Source organism: Podarcis pityusensis (genome assembly GCF_964106645.2).
Source record: "Podarcis pityusensis genome assembly, chromosome: 4".
NCBI lineage: Eukaryota > Metazoa > Chordata > Lepidosauria > Squamata > Lacertidae > Podarcis > Podarcis pityusensis.
The window spans coordinates 103567843-103585585 of record NC_138027.1 but is presented as its reverse complement, the minus strand read 5'-3'; positions in this window follow the sequence as shown (position 1 = coordinate 103585585).

Genomic DNA, 17743 nt, shown 5'->3' with positions numbered 1-17743 from the left:
CCCATTTCCTTCTCAAGTGGCAGGAAGTGCAGTCTAGTGAAGAGGGCAGAGTGTGTTTCTTTTTAGGTCTGCGATCCTAGGGCAATGGTATTCACAAACAAAAATAAAATTACCACACAGCATTGCAACACCACTGTTCACAATTTGTATAATACATATTTGACACAGAACAGATTGCTGACATTGTACCATGCAATCAACTGTGGTTTACTGTTTGTGTTTGGTTGTTGCTTATTCATTGTTATTCTTGCTAATTAATTGGTTCTGTTCATTGTGTCTAACCTATAAATAAACATTGTTCATAGTCATTAGACTCTGGAGGGTGGTTGCCGCTCTGCCCCTCTACATCCAGAGTAGTGAACTGGGAAAGGTTGCCTCATGAATATAGGCTTCATTTTAATATCAGGAAATAGAAAAACCTGCCTTGTGGTATCACCATGCCTAGTATGCGATCCCTGATTTGTTAGGATCATTTCAGGATGAATGAAACAGCTGGGGAGGCGGGTGATGCATAGCAGCAACAAGTGAGTTTCTGGACTGGACCATGAACGGCTGCCTGAGATTAGTAAGGAGCTGAGAACCAGAGTCAGGACCAAATGCAATCCAGAGCAGAAGGCAAACCAAGAGGCAGGACCAGAAACACAGGACACGTTATAGCTTGGGTAGATCTCTTCTTTTTTTTTAATGCTTTTTATTAAGTTTTCTATGACATAAACAAACAAAATAAATACTTTGCAGTTCAACAACTGTATGTCTACTTATTACCACATGTACTATCACACCCGGACTTCCCTCCCTCCCTTCATCCAGCTTTCATATTAAATTTCCACTCTCACAGATTCTTAATTACTATCCACATCACAAGATTCATTTCATCCCTGCTACAGTCTTTAAGCTTCTACAGTTGTTACCTATGTAGTCAACAAATTTACTCCATTCTTTTTTGAACTTTGTTTCCCCATGGTTCCGGATCCTGTGGGTCAGTTTCGCCAATTCTACCTATTCAACCCTTTTTGTCTGCCACTCCATTAATGTTGGTATTTCCTGGGTTTTCAATTTTGGGGCTACTAAAATCCTGGTGGCGGTCGTGGCGTACATAAATAATTTATGGTCTGCTTTTTTTAGTTCATCACGGACACGGAGCAATGGATCCAAACTACAAGAAAGAAGATTCCACCTAAACATTAGGAAGAACTTCCTGGCAGTAAGAGCTGTTTGACAGTGGAATTTGCTGCCAAGGAGTGTGGTGGAGTCTCCTTCTTTGGAGGTCTTTAAGCAGAGGCTTGACAACCATATGTCAGGAGTGCTCTGGTGGTGTTTCCTGCTTGGCAGGGGGTTGGACTCGATGGCCCTTGTGGTCTCTTCCAACTCTATGATTCTATGATTCTATGATTCTACCTATCATCCCCAGCAAAACTGCCTCTGGTTTTTTTGGGAAAGTATATTTAATTTTTTTAAAAAATTCATTATAAATCATATCCCATTTTTTTTCCTTTTTTTCACATGTCCACCACATGTGGAAAAATTCACCGTCTTTTGTTTTGCATTTCCAGCATGCTTTGCTACTCATATTGCACACAGCGGTACATCATTTTCATTTTATTTTCTTTTAGGGTGGTACACGCCGTGAATTTCAGACATAGCTCGGATAGATCTGATTGGCCAGGCAATGTTTCGTTGAGATAGGAAACCATTAGATCCATTTCAGTCCGGTTTCCGTCCTGGTTTTGGGACGGAGACGGCTCTGGTTGCCCTAACAGATGATCTCTGTAGACAACTGGATTGAGGCGGGTCAGGACTGCTGATCCTTTTAGATTTGTCAGCAGCCTTTGACATGGTCGATCATGATCTTCTGGACCACTGCCTCGCAGACGTGGGGATACAGGGCATAGCCCGTAACTGGTTGTGCTCTTTTATCTCTGGTCGGGGACAGAGGGTGGCACTAGGGAGGGAAATGTCGCCGCGCCACTCCTTGGTGTGTGGAGTGCCGCAGGGCGCAATTCTCTCCCCGATGCTTTTTAACAACTTTATGCGCCCCCTTGCCCAGATTATCCGGAGCTTTGGGCTGGGCTGTCACCAATATGCTGATGACACTCAGCTCTATCTGCTGATGGATGGCCACACCGACTCGGCCCCAAACACACTGACCAGATGCTTGGAAGCTGTGGCTAGATGGTTTCGTGGGAGCCGATAGAAACTAAATCCTTCGAAGACAGAGGTCCTATGGCTAGGTCGGGATGGCATGGGGATGAGTGACCAACTCCCTTCTCTTGCAGGGGCCCAATTAGTGCCATTGCCTTCCGTTAAGAGTTTGGGTGTAATCCTTGATGCCTCCCTTTCCATGGAGGCGCAAGTTACAGCAACAGCCAAGGCGACATTTTTCCACCTTCGCCGCATCAAGCAGTTGGTCCCTTACCTTTCCCGCCCCGACCTGGCCACAGTGATCCATGCGACGGTCATCTCCAGGCTTGACTACTGTAATTCGCTCTACGCGGGGCTGCCCTTGAAGCTGTCCCAGAAACTCCAGCGGGTACAGAATGCTGCAGCGAGACTCCTCACGGGGTCCCTGCCATGGGAGCATATTCACCCAGTGCTTTTCAAGCTGCACTGGCTCCCGGTGGAGTACAGGGTCAGATTTAAAGTGCTGCTTTTGACCTTTAAAGCCCTTCACGGCCTAGGACCTTCGTACCTACGGGACCGCCTCTCCCGGTATGCCCCACGGAGAGCCTCAAGGTCCATAAATAGCAACACCCTAGTGGTCCCGGGCCCTAAGGAAGTTAGATTGGCTTCAACCAGAGCCAGGGCCTTTTCAACTCTGGCTCCGGCCTGGTGGAACGCTCTGCCTCATGAGACCAGGGCCCTGCAGGATCTGATTTCTTTCCGCAGGGCCTGTAAGACAGAGTTGTTCCGCCTGGCCTTTGGCTTGGAGCCAATTTGATTCCCTCCCTCCCTCTCTTTCTTTTTTCTTTTCCTTCTCCTCCTGCGATGAGGCTACATTTTAATATTTAATGTTCCATTATTTTAATGTTGTATTTTATTTTTGTTTTTAAGTTGTAATCATTCATCTTGTTTTTATTATTGCTTGTAAGCCGCTCCGAGCCCGGCCTTGGCTGGGGAGGGCGGGGTATAAATAAAAAATTATTATTATTATTATTATTATTATTATTATTATTATTATTATCATCTCATTGTTCTTCCTTCCCAGTAGGAGCCTATGGCCACCCTGGGCCACATCAATCCAGAAAGTTCTTCTCTGAGAAGCTGTAGAGACACTGCTTGCCACATGTGATCAGCATTATCTATCACTCTACCAAGAAGTTGCAGCGATGCAACTTAGCATGTAGGATGGTAATCAGAAGCTCCTCACAGAGAGGACAGTAGTGGCTCAAAACAGTAGCAAGCGCAAAACAAAGAGGGGGCTTTGCCCTGCCAGACTTAAAGTTGTATTACGAAGCCGCAGCGTTTTGCTGGCTAAAAGACTGGCTACTTCTTGAAGACACTGATGTGTTGGATTTGGAAGGGTTTAACAATACTTTTGGATGGCATGCATATTTATGGTATGACAAGGTTAAAGCAAACAAGGCCTTTAAGAACCATATTGTCAGAAAATCATTGTTTAATGTCTGGTCAAAATATAAAGACTTGCTGGAAAATAAAACACCAAGGTGGCTTTCACCTTTGGAAGCCAAGGCCCGAAAAAGACCCAATATGGAGGCTAAATGGCCAAAATATTGGGAAATACTAGAAAAGGATGGAGACAAATGGAAATTGCAGAGTCTAGAGAAAATGAAAGACAAAGTGCGAGATTGGTTACATTACGCTCAGATCAAAGAAGTTTTTAAAAATGATAAGAAATTAGGGTTCCAGGTGGAGAAATCGAAACTAGAAACAGAATTGTTAGAACCAAAGATTAAGGTACTTTCAAGGATGTATAACTTGCTGTTGAAATGGAATACACAAGACGAAACGGTTAAATCGGCTATGATAAGGTGGGCACAGGACATTGGGCATAATATTATGTTTGAGGACTGGGAGAGGTTGTGGAGTAATGGATTGAAATTTACTGCATGTAACGCCCTGAAAGAAAATGTAATGAAAATGATTTATAGATGGTATATGACCCCAGTCAAACTTGCTAAAATTTATCACCTGTCTGATAATAAGTGTTGGAAATGCAAAGAGTGCGAGGGAACGTTCTTTCACCTCTGGTGGACTTGCCCTAAAGTGAAGGCGTTCTGGGAAATGATTTATAATGAACTGAAAAAGGTATTTAAATATACCTTCACTAAGAAACCAGAGGCTTTCCTTTTGGGTATTGTCGGCCAAGGGGTGGCAAAGAAGGACCAGACATTTTTTATGTATGCAACAACAGCAGCAAGGATACTTCTCGCAAAACACTGGAAAACTCAAGATCTACCCACACTGGAAGAATGGCAGATACAACTGATAGACTACATGGAACTGGCTGAAATGACCGGCAGAATCCGTGACCTGGGAGAAGAGAGGATTGAGGAGGATTGGAAGAAATTTAAGAACTATTTACAAAAACATTGTAATTTGAGTGAATGCTAAATAAGAGGCTAGACTAAAACAACTGAGCACCACTAAATTTAGAAGTTTTTTAAGAAATTAAGTAAGACTGTGAAAATTTAGCTCCTTTTGAGAATTATATGATTATGAAATATAGAAGGGATATAAGATTTTAAATAAGATGATAAATTGCTGACAAAATGTTTTAACGATGAAAATGGGAGCGGGAGATGTGAGGAAGTCCAAAGAAAATGTGAAAATATGTTAAGACCGATGTTACATTGTTTATTATGTCTATTTTTATTGTAAAATTTAATAAATTGCTTTAAAAAAAAAAAAAAACAAAACAGTAGCAAGCGATTAACGTAAAAGCTGCCAGCTCCCTTGTAAAATCAGCAGCATGGGTGTGAATAGGAAACCTGTAGAACATCAGACTCAGCCCTACAATATTTCTCTGTGGAAATTGCACTATCTGGTTCTTCAGCACCATGTACTTAGGGTTCCAGAATAATTTCTTCCTGAAATGTTTGCCTTTGTTTCTGAACTCCTTGCTCCTAAAGCTTGCATCCAAGGAGCGTGAGTCAAGAGCCAGAAAGGAAGGATAGTCAATCCCATAATTCTGACATGAGTCTCATAAACTTCTCTGGTTCTACAGTCTCTGACTACGAGCTGCTGTAATTGTTCCCATGGCAGAGGTCCATGTTCCTAATGACTCGGCTTTTATATCTCATTGAGTAAAAATTATGATGGCAAAGTTTTTATAATTCTTGACTGAATATTAACAAATCAGAAATGAATGTGGAAGTATAATGAAGTCAACAGATACATTAATCCTCTGCCTTTATTTTTGTATTGAGATCTTCCGAGGTTTGAGTACACAAGAAATCTATTTGGCCGGAATACAAATAAGACTCATTGAGATTGTCTTGATTGTAGAAAATGTACAATGGAGTAATATATTACATATTAATGAAGTCACATCTTTTAAAGGTTCCCTCCAAAGACATCCTCTTTTTATAATATTTATGTACAGTTTCGTGGACATCTGAATTGCAAATGCATTAAGATCTCTTGAGGGGGCAAAACATACATAAATTGTTTCATAGAAAGTTTTAAATTCTGCAGAAGAACAATGGCTTAAAACTGATAGGCTTAAAATAAAACTTAGGATGCAGACAGGCAGACATTCTGAAGTCTGGCTTGAAGATACAGGGGTACCTCGGGTTACAGGCGCTTCAGGTTACAAACTCCGCTAACCTGGAAGTAGTACCTCAGGTTAAGAACTTTACCTCAGGATGAGAACAGAAATTGCGGCGCGGCAGCAGCGGGAGGCCCCATTAGCTAAAGTGGTATCTCAGGTTAAGAACAGTTTCAGGTTAAGAACGGACCTCCGGAACGAATTAAGGTCTTAACCCGACGTACCACCGTACATTCATTGTCCTGAGAACAAAGGCAATAAATTTGTGTTCAAAAGTAGTTTCACTTTCACTGTCCAAATTAGATCCTGAAAACAATTGCTTTGTCTACTAGGAAATTCTCCTGCACAAGCCATACTGCTCAGACCCAATCTCAAGAACTAGCCCTGAAGCAGGTTCTCCAGTGGGTTCTTAGGGGGTGTTACAATCATCACACAATCTCAGCAGGGGAACTGTGGGAACAGACTGTATTTTTTTAATGAACAAATTTCATTAATAACAGCTTACAGAAACATGTAGAAGAAATAAGCACCATCCTACAGAACATCACAGGAAAATGGCAATTTTCAGCTGTTGCCTCTGCATTGTGGAATATTCCTTGGCCTGCCACGAAGCATCATCCATCACTTGGTTCAGATATCTTATAAAGACATATCTTTTTGCCTAGACTTTCCCTGGCCTTTTGGACTGTTAATACTGAATTCTTGTTTCTATGTTGCATTATTGTAGAACAATTTGAGATTTCTGAATGTTAAACAGTCTCGAAATGTATTTCAATGCAGATTGGTTTCCCTTCTTTGAATTTACTAACAAGGAGGGAGTTTCCCATATCCCTCAAGTTTCTCATTCTTCCTTCCTGGAGAGCCAGTGTGGTGTAGTGGTTAAGAGCGGTAGTCTCCTAATCTGGGGAACCGGGTTCGTGTCTCCGCTCTTCCACATGCAGCTGCTGGGTGACCTTGGGCCAGTCACACTTCTTTGAAGTCTCTCAGCCCCACTCACCTCACAGAGTGTTTGTTGTGGGGGAGGAAGGGAAAGGAGAATGTTAGCCGCTTTGAGACTCCTTAAAGGGAGTGAAAGGCGGGATATCAAATCCAAACTCTTCTTCTTCTTCTTCTTATGGTTGGGGTATTTAAAAACCATCTGATATTCAGTGAAGTATGCTTGTAATTTGGTATACAGGTCTTCTGTTTTTATTTCATTCCAGAACTCTGTATTGCTTTTCTCCCTGTTGTTGTTGCTTTTTAGGAGGGTGCCTACATGTTTCTGTACACAAAACAAGACAGCAAGATGTAGAAAATAAATGTATTTAAATAAATAATAAATGGGTTAAAGGTTGTGTGACCTTTAACTGGTCATGCTGCTGAGTTCCAGCACTGTGGGGGTTTGGAAGAACACCCAAGAACCTCCCCCTCGGTAGAAAATAACAAGCTTTTTACAATCCATACTGAAATCCTTTTAAATTTCTTATTGGCTTTTAAATGAAGTCAGTCCCCATCAGGACTGAATGTGTGTTTGTGTATGTGTGGGTGTGCACACATGTAAAGAGGACGGCTGCTTCTTGAACCAGTGAGTGAATCCTGGGGAATTTCCAAGGCTTCTGGCTTTGTAAGAACCCAGAAGCTATGGCAGAGTAATTTTCCAAATATCTCTTATTACCAAAACCGAATGCAAACCATGGAGAAATGGAAAACTGGGGGGAAGGGGGGAGGGAGGGAGGGAGAGAGAGAGAGAGAGAGAGAGAGAGAGAGAGAGAAGTTTGTTCTGATTGACTTCCACATGCAGAAGTCTAGTATTACCACACCAGGTATATATTGTTCAAGGCAACTTCAGGCAGGAAAGGAAGAAATGAAAGGCAGGGAAATTGGCAGAAGGCTTGGAAGAAGAGACTGTATTCTTACATAATCAATTTCCTACACCACTGATTAGACAACAGGTGACTTGTGTGAAACAAAGGCCTGCCACGTTTGACAAGAATATCACTTGCCTTTGTGACTCAAAGAGTGTAATCAACATCAATTGGTCGCTGATGAAAAGAACTATTGCGACTGTCTCATCTACATGGTCTCAATGGATGATTGCACAAAGAACAGAGCTTCTCCTCTCTATCTCCAAATACTTTGGTTCTGGTCCAATAATCCTTGGCAACTGTCCCTGTTATCTAATGTGTATTTTATGAAGCTGAATGCACAGCTGTACAAAAGTGATTTGTGCCAGTTGTAAACCATATTTCAAAAGGGCATGTTAAGCTGTGGCATGGCAATGGCTGTGAGTTACAGGGACCTGCGTTACGCTTCAGAGATTATGTCAGGTAGCCACAAAATCCAGTATCATTTACTGCAGTGCTAACCTTTCACTAAGCAAGGAGGCGTGTGGGGGAGGTATCTTCTGTTCTATAAATGATGCTTTCCACACTTCTCAGTTCAATATTTATTTAAAGCACTCCTCTACCCAGTCTTGATTTGGAACGGGCTCCTTTTTTGTAAACAAATTCTTCTTCCTCCGAAGGCTCTAGTTCCTGACAGTTCCCCAAAATTTTGAAAACATCTGCACCCCACCAATTCTTCCCAAGCCACCCTCTACTGCTGTCAGCCTTCCCTTCAGCCAGTTTCCTCCCCACAAACAACCTTCTCCCCAAATTCCCTACTAGCAGTAGTTAGGGAACAGGGAGGTGTAATAGTTCCCAGAGTTACAGATTTGTTTATTCATGCAGTGAATTCAAAAGGTTCATTCAAAAGGTTAATTCAAAAGGTTAATTCACTTACAACTCTGCATATATGTGATGGAGATGCTCGTTATTACTTAAAGCACTCATTTTAGCCAGACCATGAATTTCTTTGGTTACAAAGCACACTATCTCATCCCATTTAATTGTCACCAATAACTGCTGGCTGGCTCCTTCATTGGCGTTAGCTAAAGTCCACAGCCACTGGGTCTGATTTGGGCTGTCTAATAGCACTTAACTACAGAAAAGGACTGTAGACAATATCATTTTATTGGTGCGTTTTAATGGTTTAGCTTCAAAGAGTTTAGACAACAGATCCGCTGTTCCCTTTAAATACCATCCATGCAATTCAGGGGTTCAAATGGTCTCTCTTCTTTACTGAAGTTTTTATCAGGGAATGCATAATGTACCCTTTTATGAGACATGTTTCCTGGATGATTTTAGAAACCCCCTTTTCAGGAGGAGGCTAATACATGTATTATTGTGCAGGTAACAAAATATCTAAATGTTCATTTCTTACACCTTTTAGGATTGCAAGTTCATAGCTTGTCATTTAAAAATAATTTGTTCTGTGGAGGATGAGATTTTGTACATTTTTGTAGTATATGTGTTGGTTGGTTAATACATACTTGACTGGTGGATTATTGACATTAGACAACCTTTAACTTCATTTTGCTTAGATCTCAATTGTATATTTTAAGCATCCATATACATGTTACAGAAGCTTTAAAGGCATTTGTTATTAAATTGTCAAAGTAAAGTATAAAAAGTAAAAGATGATTAGTTTTACCCTTTTGTATAATTATTTTAATACTATTGTTACATACCTCCCCAATCTCTGAGCAGTGAGAGACTCCAGGGGTTCCAAGTGTAAACTGTTCTAATAAGTTCCCTGACACATCTTTGGTTTTATGAACTTTGTTCTGTAAAATAAATCTTTCTTATTTGTTCAGCTTCTGCCTGAGTCTCCAAGGATCAAAGTTTTACGTCACACAAAAACTGTAGGATAACTCGTGGTGGTTATCTTTAGAGTACTGTATATGTAGAGAGCGTTCGCCAGAATTGGTGGTAGTGTTGTGATACAAAAGAAAACCCACAGGCAGAAGAAAGTTTTATATTTTGTGAGGGGAAATTTCCTGTGAGGAAATGGCACACACCCACACACACACACACACCCACACACACACCCCAATAGTCAGGCGGAGGGAACAACTTCTGAGGGGAGTTTCAGTCAGGAGGCGGAATTGCTGGAACTGGAGAGAGCAGAAGAGGAGACAGAGAGAACAGGGCTTTTAACAAAACAGATTCAGTCAACCAGAAGACAAGCGGAAAAAGGAAAAGAGGCTCGAATGGAGCATGAGAAAGAAATGTTTAGCCTTGAAAAGCAGGAGCGGTGGGGAAGCTCCCTCAGGGGAACAAAAGGAACTTCCCAGATTCCACAAAGGTACAGATGCCTTTCTGTTTAGTATTGGAAGAACATGTGGCCATGAGGCCAAGGGGTTCCGTCTACACCCACAGATGTGGAGGCCTCAGTGAGGTTTCCTCAGAGATGGGGGCTCCAAAGCTGAAAACAGCAGGGGAAGTTGCCAGCTTACTCAGTGAGATTGAAGGGGATGTGGGAGGTCCATCATCCCCACCTGCCTTCAAGAAGAGCCTAAAGGAAAATAATCTTCATAATAACAATCCTCTCTCCCCCACTCTTACAGACCATTGATTATTTAATAGCCATTGGTCTGGGCATAGAAGACATATAATGATAGCACCAGGCAAGCCTCCCTGGGGAGAGCATTCCACAAATGGGGAGCCACCACAGAAAAGGCCCCGTTCTCTTGTTGCCACCCTCCCAACCTCTCTAGGAGGTGGGACACAGAGAAGGGCCTCAGAGGACAAGTGCAAGGTCTGGGTCACTTTGTATAAGATGTTTTATTCACATTTAGATTTAGATTTAGATTTAGAATGAATAAGCTGCCTTGAGTCCCTGTCCAGGGGAAAAGGCGGGATATAAATATAATAATAATAATAATACAATAATATTTCTGTTTGTACACCTTTGGGACCTCATCCCCCCCTTCCCACTCCAACTTGTCCAGGGCAATTTCAAGTGGACATAGCAGGACAGCTATTTGTGTTTGGTCACTCTAAAATCATGCAGATCAGCATCTGCAGACAATTGGGCTCACCCACCCCTGAAACTGAAAGGGTTTTCAGAGGGAAAACGTATTGTTTAAGAAACCTGTACATGACATTTATAGCGTAATGAAAGTTTCAGATTCAACTTCACCTTCGGATCCAATATTGAGATAGAAAATAACAGTGATAAATTTAATTTCCATTTTAGCAGTCTAATTTAAGCAGGCTATCAGCCTTGGAAAGTTGAGACTCAAAGCCTGGGCAATTATTCTCCCCTAGGCTTCCCAGGAACAAAAGCTGGAGGAATAGGAAGCCAGCCACTTAACTTGCACCAGCCCTGAGGCACAATAGTCAGTCATTTCAGCCTCCGCCAGCAAGCTCGCATTCAGTTTTCCCTGGGGATTGTTATAGTGTCTTTCAAACAGGGCTGCAAGAAGCCAACCACAATTTTCTCTTTCATGCTTGTGGCAGCTGCAGAGTCAATATTCTCTGTGAGGAAACTAGGCCTAAATTAAATTAAGTGGTCTATAAAGCAAGTACATGCAATGAAAAGAAGCACCCATGGATAATATTAGTAATGCTGATGCGTATATACCGTAAGTATGTGTTCAAATAATATATCTTTTAAAAAATCTAATCTCATACCAGTGATATTGTCAAATTGTATGTGGGCTTTTTTGTGCTTCAAGTCCAACAATTAAGGGCTTGAAGGAAGCGACATCCTGGAGGAAAATGTGTGTTACTCCCAATAAATCAATAAATCAAAGCTACCTACCCTGGACTCTGCATGCTCAATATTTCACCCATCTCAATAGAGCAAACTGGAGAGATAACAGTGAGGTTAAGAGAAAGACCCCCTGATATATCCACTTATAATGGAAGGGCAATGAGGTCAAGTTTCCAGATTCCTCAAAGAATCAAGGCTCCCAGGGGAACTACTGAAACCCCCATGTTAAGGTACTCCATTACCTGCACACTTTAGGCTGTCTTTGTATGCACAGCTAGTTTGGGCAATTGGTCAAGTTTGCAAATATATTGGTTCTGAATGTGGCAAGAAGCTGGGCCCTCAACTAGAGTACATCTGGACTCATGCACTAGTAACTTCTACAAGCATCATCCAGTAAGATGCACCAAAAAGGATAGCAGGGGAGGCTTGCATTTAGCACTCACCAAGCAGCCGTGTGTGGGAAGGAATTGTATGCAGGGAAGTGCCTAGTACAGAAACCAGGTGGGCTGCTGGAGAAGGAATGTCTTTTTTTATGCAGTGAGCATAGAAATATATCGGAGGAGGGGCAAAGCACCCACTACCTCCTTTGCCAACCCCTAGCAGGCTAGTATTTTGGCTAGTAACTTTTGTGGGATTATTTACAAGACTGTCTTAATAATGTAGCTTAATGCTCATATAGTGCTTTTCACAACTCTTTAAAGCACATCACATACACTTAGAGCATACACTTATAACCCTGAGGCAGGTGGGGGTGGCTAAGGCTGAGCAGGAATGGCTCTCCTAATGCTATTGTCCTCCCCCCCCCCCCCGGTATATTGACCTGTGTCCGCCCGCGCTGCCACCTAGTAGCACAGTGCAGAACGCATCCTGTGTGTTCATGCGGAAGATGCTGCCTTGGAACGAAGAGGCTGGATGGCAGCCATCTTGCCACTTCCAGGGGTTTGAGATGGCAAATGCAGAGCTTGAGCCAGGCTCACTGGGACTTAGCCCTGAGCAGAATCTTCTCCCCCCAGTGCCATGCCATGGCCAAGTTCTAGAATCATGAAGGAGCTGCTTGCAAGAGCCTCTCTGATCATTTGTCAGTTGCCTTTCTGTACTGCTGCTGATTAACTGCAAGCAGCCCTTCTTATCTCCAGTAAAGGAGCTGGGATTTGAAATGAGACAGTGAGATTTCCAGGCAGATTTTGAGCCATGGCATCTTGCCTTTAATGTCTGGAGCTACAGTATGCAAATAGTGGGAGAAAACTGTAAAACTGCAGCTGCCTGGCTAGCCTACAGTATCACAAACTCACCATTTACAAATGGAAGGTGATGCAAAAGAGACAAAATTATACCTTTAAGACTAACTTGCCTGATTCAAGGTGGATAAAAAAAAATAATAAGATATGGTTTTTCAAAATATTGTTTTGAAGAACAAGAATATAGGTTCTTGATTTTGTGGTTGTGGGCCACCATTTTCTAGATCCATTTCAATCATAGTTTAGGCCCCGTTTAGCATGGAAATTGCCTTGGTCATGGTGTATGATGAGCTTTGAGAGACAGAGAGTGTGTGTCTCTATTAATCTTCCGTGATCTCAGCAGCTTTCTGTACCATCAGCCATGCTATACTTCTAGCGTGGCTGTCCAGGTTGGGGATTGGCACAGCTCTGAAGTGCCTCTGATTCTATTGGGATGAATGTCTCCAGAGGGTGGTGCTTGAAAAGTGTCATTTGTCCCTGCAGAGCCAGTATTCCGTGCTGGGGGGTTCAATTTTATCCCCCATGCTATTTAGCATCTACATGAAGCTACTGAGTAAGGTCATCCAGGGTTTTGGAGTGCATTGTCAGAAATACTGTACGTTCCTGCTGCACAGCTCTGTTTCTTCTGCAGGTGTGGCAAGTGGATATTCCAGAGTAATGTAATTTTATATGCTCCCCATATGTACATGTTATCTGTTATCAACAGCTCAGTACTGTACAGCATATGCTAAAACATGGGGGGAAACATTTTCCTTTGGAAGCATGTGTGCTTAAATTCCTAAAAATGTGTTGCATATATTTGACTTTCCCTGAAGGGTTTGGTTCACTTCGTCTGCTTATTTCATCTGAAGCAATCTGCTAATATTATTAGTTCCAACTGATTCTGGGTTGGCTTATGTTGATCTTTAGGGGCCTAATTTGCTGAAGCAGAAGGGAAAAAAGAGACAGATATAATTTGGATTTAAATGGGCCTTTGCCATGTACTCCACTGACCAAAGGTTGTCACAGTTAAAACAACCAATCTGCCAAATAAGTCCAATTAAATGTTCACCAGGGAACACACAAGGGAAGGCAACAAATGCATTATTATTTTTTTAAAAAAATAATCCTTCATGGCCCCCATAAAGATTCCAGAGACTTTGGATTTACTTGGGAACATTTCCTGAGTCCTCCTATATATTTGTGTGCTGCATTCACACTGTATTTTTTTATTTTTTATTTAAAAAAAATAATTCATGACATGGTCCCTCCTAAGTACTCCCAGCAAAGGTAGCAGAACGACTCTTGAGTTTAAGCACTTAAACACTGGAGTGTGCAGGAAATTTCCTGTCTTCCACTATACTGTTTCTTCTTTATCTGGTTTATTGCTTTCCTCTCACAAGTGCTTCCTTTGCAAAAAACAAAAAAAAAAAAGCAAAAACAAGGAATGAGGCTCACTCAGATAAAGGCATGTTAGCACCACGGTTAGGCTGTGCTGTTTAAGTACCTGTTTGTATTCATTAATATCTCTCAACTGATTCTTTGCCATGGAGCAAGTTACAGTATTAGTTTTGTATTGGCAGAGTAAATGTTCTCAACTACTGAAGCTGCTACCAGTCAGTTTGGAGTGAAGCAAGAGTGAACCTTTCGCTTTCTTTTTGGCATTACTGGCATTCTTCCTTCCCCTCTGCCCAGTAAATTGCAACATCACCTTCTTTTATTTCTTCCCTCGTTTTCTCTCAATTCTTGGTTTCCAATTCATTGTTTCATGTACTTTCTCCTCATGGGTAGCACCTCAGAGATATGAGGAACCCTAAAGTTATGAGCAGGTCAGTCAAGCAAACATTACCTTGAGTAGCCTTGTTACTCAAGGGAGCCAACTATAACAGTGAACCACGTGAAGGGCTGACATGCAATCTTCCTTTCTGTTCTCAACATATACCCTAGGGTAGTAGATGCTTGCTCCCAGAATGAAACTTATAGGCTGAAGTAACTCACTGGTAGAGTTTTCTTAGTTTGAAAGAGTTAGCCCTTAAGTGGCTCAGTTCCACTGATTTCAGGTAGAAACTGAAGCACATGCTTAAACTTTTTTTGTTGAAATAAAAGGGATTTTAAAGTGTTTAACTTTGGCTGAATCACACTCTAAATTGATTTTGTTTTGAGAAGGAAAACCATTTATGTTGCTTGTGAACATGTTCTGCTTCAGAAGCACAGGCTGAAATGGGTAAATGAGGTTATACAGCAATGTGCAATGGTGAAAGGTACTTTTGTGAAAGAAGAAATGCGGCAAGTATCTCAGTTTTTGCTTAGGAAATACCAGAGTACATATATAACTAGAATGTTCACTTCAAGCCAAACCAAAAAGCAGTGGCTTTTTGCTAAGCAAACGATCAGTGAACAGCTTTGCCTATAACTTTAATAGCAGGGAAGAGGTGACATCTGCCATAGGCAATGGGATGCAGGGAAAGAGAGAGGTGGGAAGAGTGTCAGACCTTCATGTGGCCAACTGTTTCAGCTGTCTCCCCCTGCATAACAAAGCTATGATGTACCGTTTGCCTGACCAATGTACCTCTGAGGTGCTACATTAGAAGAAAGTCTACCAAACAAAAACACTTGAAACAAGGAACAAAGTGAAAACAAATCAAAAAATGAAGAAAGTGAGTTGCACTTAACAAGGGACCTAACACATAAACCTTCCAATTATGTCAAAGGGGAAACAAAAGGCAAATCTCTTGTTTTGCTCTGAACCAACTAGTGGACCACCTGACATAGCCATGTCAATTTACTTTGCCAAAGTGACATTTAATATCATCCATTGTGTCCCACAGCAAAGAAGCAGTTGATAAATGTCTGGCCAGGGGTCTGCCACATGAGCTTCCGTCTCTTTTCTGCTGCCTCGCTCTCCTTGCAGGAGAAAGTAGTGAGCATCAGAAATGGGATGTTCCATGTTCTGGATGGGACTGCTTCTGACAAAATTCCAACTTTTCCCTGATCCGGTAGAAAGCTCCTGCTGTTCAACAGTGAGTCGGCTCAGAAACTGATACTCACAAAACCTACTGACTCTCCAACAAGTAGTAATATGTCAGAGTCAAATCTTGCCAGTTCCTCATTGCTTGCCAGCAGTATTAGTGGCTATTAAATGTTTCTTTCTATCTTAGTCTGCAGAAACAGTGGAAATTAGATATTTACCTGGCCTGCTGAAGTGTGATTTTTATCATCTAAAACCTTTTAGGAATGGCTAAATAATGTAAATATTATTTTATTCCATTTATACCCTCCTTTTCAGCCAGGATTTTCTCCCAAAGTGGCTTATAACAGTTACAATCTGTGGCAAAGAACAACATAGGGTGCTTGTGTGTTTGTGTGCGCACACACACATTTGTGTGCCTCATTAAGAAGCAGAGATGTGGGGCCATCTGCAGGGCCCAGTTCTACCTTCCTATGTGCAAGTGCACATGCATGTGTGTGCATGGCTATTCTGTTCCTTCTGCAAATGGTGTAAAAGCAGGGTGCAAAGAGATGTAAACACCTTGTTTATTCCAGCCTGAAATAAAACATTGCTTAGTTTAGATGGTGGGATGGAGCAAGACTAGATGTTCAAAATGGGCAGAGGAGAAGCTTTCAAAATAAATAAGGCTGTGGGAAGGAAGTAGGAAGAGAAGAAAAGAAAGAAAGAAAGAAAGAAAGAAAGAAAGAAAGAAAGAAAGAAAGAAAGAGGACTTCCGGGTTGGCGCCATCGCCGAATGGCGGACTCCCTCCGAGCTCCGGAGGGAGTCTGCTCGGCAGGGGCTGGGTCCTACCGCACCGGCGATGCGGGGACCCTTAAAAACCACGGCCACGAGGGTCGTGGACATGGAGACTCGGCTGGCACCGCTAGCGCCCTCCCGACTCGTGAAGGAGCCTTTTTAAAGGCTAAGGATCGGGTGCCGGGGAGAAGCGTGGTGCTTTGAGTCCTCTGCTATCCCTGCCGAGCGCAGCCGCATGCCATCCGGCGGAGAGCGCTGACTTCTTCTATTGAAAATTCGGACTTTTAGACAACAACCCGTGAGTAATTTGGAAACTGGGTTTAAAAGGAGGAAAAAAAGAATTTCTTTTTGAATTGGATACGAGCGGGGGGGGATCCAAAAAGGAAGTCAGTCCCCCCCCCTATTGTAAACCTTTCAAGACAAGGACGGGGCAACCAAGGTCCAAAAAGATTTGTATTGCTGATAAAAACTAAGAATTTCACGATGGGGAATTATAAGAACTGTGCTGGAGGATGAACTGAGGGAGAAGAAACGTAACCCCCCCCCCCTGGGAACCGGGGTGATTGAAGAGAGAGCCTGGTGAAAAGAGTCGGAGATTTTGACAGCTGTCAAAGTAGCTGTCAAAGTCGGAAAGCAGAGAGGATTTTATTATGAGAACTTTGCTGGCTAAATTTGTTACAATTTGCTACAATTTGTTAAAACTTGGATACAAAATGGCGAAAATATGGATAACAATCGGACTTTTGGACTAGAGAAGACAAAGTTATAACAATCCCCCTAGAGGAGTTTCGGGACATTACAAAGATGGTTGTAAGTGGAAAAAAACACCATTGGAATTTTACAGGACTGGTTATCTTCTGGGAAAGCTGCGAAACGGAAACAATATTTTGTCTACAGGGTGTTCAGCTAAAGGAGACAATAGAATTTTCTATTGAAGAAAGGAAGGGACTGAACGCAAGTTTTTGTTCCTGAATAATAATAATCCCTGCAGACTTACTAAGCTTCTGAATTAGAACGTTTCAGCAGCGGAACAAGAGGAAACTGGACTACAATTTGGAAAGAACAATGGGGGGAGTTTTATTACAGATCTGAAGTTAAGTGTTCTAAAAATGTTTATGAAAGGGAAAAAAAAAAAAAAGAAAAGAAAAAACCAGCAAGGAGTTGGGGGAAATAGGTGATTTATGGATTGTAAGAATCCCAGGCGGATAACATGGTTTGGTGGTCAGGGGGAAATTAAACCGGGGACAGGGGGGGAGAACTATAATCCAAAGGCTTGTTAACTTCTTTTTTTTTTTTGAACTAGCTTTGTCTTATCTATTATATTCTTTATTTCTTATCTCTGATACTTTTATTATGTGGGGAGTTTTTATTATTAAAAAAAGGGAAATTGTGGAATGAAAATGGGGTGGGCCTTGGGAAAGAAATTTTTTGTGTTTTATTAAGGGTATTGATGTGGAGTGCAGAAATTTTAAATT